The following is a 3,927-nucleotide window of genomic DNA, read 5'->3' on the forward strand; positions in this document are numbered from 1 at the left end:
CTTAGAACACGTCAAACATTCTCCTACGTATTTAACAACATCGGCTTTCATAACCGGCCACCAAAAATGTTTCTTGAGATCCTTGTACATCTTCCCCGTTCCAGGATGTATTGAGTATCTGGTTTTATGAGCTTTTCTAAGTACCATTTCTCTTATATCTCCAAATATTGGTACCCAAATTCTTTCAGCCCTATACCGGGTTCCATCTTCCCGAATATTAAGATGCTTCTCCGATCCTTTGTGTATTTCATTCTTTAAATTTCCCTCTTTTAAAATTCCTTGTTGCGCCTCCTTTATTTGAGTAGTAAGGTTATTGTGAATCATTATATTCATAGATTTTACTCGAATGGGTTCTCTGTCCTTTCTACTCAAGGCGTCGGCTACCACATTTGCCTTCCCCGGGTGGTAACGAATCTCAAAGTCGTAATCATTCAACAATTCAATCCATCTACGCTGCCTCATGTTCAGTTGTTTCTGATTAAATATGTGTTGAAGACTTTTGTGGTCGGTATATATAATACTTTTGACCCCATATAAGTAGTTCCTCCAAGTCTTTAATGCAAAAACAACCGCGCCTAATTCCAAATCATGCGTCGTATAATTTTGCTCGTGAATCTTTAATTGTCTAGACGCATAAGCAATTACCTTCGTTCGTTGCATTAATACACAACCGAGACCTTGCTTTGAGGCGTCACAATATATCACAAAATCATCATTCCCTTCAGGCAATGACAATATAGGTGCCGTAGTTAGCTTTTTCTTCAATAACTGAAACTCCTTCTCTTGTTCATCCTTCCATTCAAATTTCTTCCCTTTATGCGTTAATGCAGTCAAAGGTTTTGCTATTTTGGAGAAATCTTGGATGAATCTTCTGTAGTAACCAGCCAATCCTAAAAATTGACGTATATGCTTCGGAGTTTTTGGGGTTTTCCACATTTCAACGGTTTCGATCTTTGCCGGGTCCACCTGGATACCTTCTTTGTTCACTATGTGACCGAGGAATTGAACTTCTTCCAACTAAAATGCACACTTTGAAAACTTAGCGTACAGTTTTTCTTTCCTCAATACTTCTAGCACTTTTCTCAAATGTTCTTCGTGCTCTTGATCATTCTTTGAGTAAATAAGTATGTCATCGATGAAAACAATGACAAACTTGTCAAGATATGGCCCACACACTCGATTCATAAGGTCCATGAACACAGCTGGTGCGTTAGTCAATCCAAACGGCATAACCATAAACTCGTAATGACCATAACGCGTCTTAAAAGCAGTTTTTGGAATATCATCCTCCTTTACTCGCATTTGATGATATCCAGAACGTAAATCGATCTTCGAATAAACTGACGAGCCTTGTAGTTGATCAAATAAGTCGTCAATTCTCGGCAGTGGATAACGGTTTTTGATGGTAAGTTTGTTCAACTCTCTGTAGTCAATACACAACCTAAATGTACCATCCTTCTTCTTGACAAACAAAACAGGAGCTCCCCATGGTGATGTGTTTGGTCGAATGAAACCACGTTCTAATAGTTCTTGCAGTTGGCTTTGCAGTTCTTTCATCTCGCTGGGTGCGAGTCTATAAGGAGCACGAGCTATTGGTGCAGCTCCTGGTACAAGATCTATTTGAAATTCAACAGATCGATGTGGAGGTAGTCCCGGTAATTCTTTCGGAAATACATCGGGAAATTCTTTTGCGACGGGAACATCATTGATGCTCTTTTCTTCAGTTTGTACTTTCTCGACGTGTGCTAGAACAGCATAGCAACCTTTTCTTATTAGTTTTTGTGCCTTCAAATTACTAATAAGATGTAGCTTCATGTTGCCCTTTTCTCCGTACACCATTAAGGGTTCTCTTTCTTCTCGTACAATGCGAATTGCATTTTTATAACATACGATCTCTGCTTTCACCTTCTTCAGCCAGTCCATGCCAACTATTACATCAAAACTCCCTAACTCTACTGGTATCAAATCAATCTTAAATATTTCGCTACACAGTTTAATTTCTCGATTCCGGCATATATAATCTGCTGAAATTAATTTACCGTTTTCTAATTCGAGTAAAAATTTACTATCCAACGGCGTCAATGGACAACTTAATTTAGCACAAAAATCTCTACTCAAATAGCTTCTATCCGCACCCGAATCAAATAAAACGTAAGCAGATTTATTGTCAATAAGAAACGTACCAGTAACAAGCTCTGGGTCTTCCTGTGCCTCTGCCGCATTAATATTGAAAACTCTTCCGCGGCCTTGTCCATTTGTGTTCTCCTGGTTCGGGCAATTTCTAATAATGTGGCCCGGTTTTCCACATTTATAACAAACTACATTGGCATAACTTGCTCCGACACTACTTGCTCCACCATTACTCGTTCCGACACCATTTGTTCCTTTCGTTCTGTTAACCCCTGGTCCGTAGACCTCACACTTTGCCGCGCTATGACCATTTCTTTTACACTTGTTGAAAATTTTTGTGCAGAACCCCGAGTGATACTTTTCACACCTTTGGCATAGCTGCTTCTGATTTTTGTTGTTGTTGCGGTTGTTATTGTTGTTGGGATGATTGTTGTAGTTGCTATTGTTGTTGTTGTTGTTGTTGTTGTTGTTGTTGTTGTTGTTGGGCCGTTTGTTGTAGTTGCAATTGATGTTGCGATTGTTGGGATAATTGTTGCGATTATTATTGTAATTGCTGTTGTTGTTGTATTGGTGATTCTTATCACCATTTTCCTCCCACTTTCTTTTGACTTGCTTCACATTGGCCTCTTCAGCCGTCTGTTCTTTAATTCTTTCTTCAATCTGGTTCACTAGTTTGTGAGCCATTCTACATGCCTGTTGTATGGAGGCGGGCTCGTGTGAACTTATATCTTCTTGGATTCTTTCCGATAATCCTTTCACAAACGCGTCGATCTTCTCTTCCTCATCTTCGGACGCTCCCGGACACAATAGGCACAATTCTGTGAATCGTCTTTCATACGTGGTAATATCAAATCCTTGGGTTCGTAACCCTCTAAGTTCTGTCTTGAGCTTATTGACCTCGGTTCTGGGACGGTACTTCTCGTTCATCAAGCGCTTGAATGCTGACCACGGTAGTGCGTAAGCATCATCTTGTCCCACTTGCTCTAGATAGGTATTCCACCATGTTAACGCAGTACCTGTGAAGGTATGCGTAGCGTACTTCACTTTTTCCTCTTCAGTACACTTACTTATGGCAAACACCGATTCGACCTTCTCGGTCCACCGTTTCAATCCGATCGGTCCTTCGGTTCCATCAAATTCCAAAGGTTTGCAGGCAGTGAATTCTTTGTAGGTGCATCCTACACGATTTCCTGTACTGCTAGATCCATATATATATATATATATATATATATATATATATATATATATATATATATATATATATATATATATATATATATATATATATATATATATATATATATATATATATATATATATATATATATATATATGTAGCGCAGCCTGTACTGCGGCTATTTTTGAAGCTAGAAAAGTACGGAATTCCTCTTCATTCATATTCATGGTGTGTCGAGTAGTCGGTGTCATTTCCTTCAAAATAGTCAAATGGAACAAGTTAATCATACAGAATATTAAGAGTAGTTAATAGTATTTCGTAGCATAATATGAACTCATTTATAAAAGCTTTTTCTTCATATTAGCGTTTTATAAGTTTAAATTCGGGTAGTACCTACCCATTAAGTTCATACTTAGTAGCTAATATACAATTCAACTACTACAATTCTATATGAAAAACTGATTATAATAATATTTCGCGTTCAAACTTTTATACAATATTTTACAAACTTCAATACCGCTTATTTTACATAAAGTATGAAATATAGCACACAATAACTTTGATACAAGATAGTTGTGAAGATAATTCTAGCTAGTACACAAGTCGTTCAGCAAAGGCAA

The sequence above is a fragment of the Rutidosis leptorrhynchoides genome, chromosome 11 (genome assembly GCF_046630445.1).
Source record: "Rutidosis leptorrhynchoides isolate AG116_Rl617_1_P2 chromosome 11, CSIRO_AGI_Rlap_v1, whole genome shotgun sequence".
Classification (NCBI taxonomy): Eukaryota; Viridiplantae; Streptophyta; class Magnoliopsida; order Asterales; family Asteraceae; genus Rutidosis; species Rutidosis leptorrhynchoides.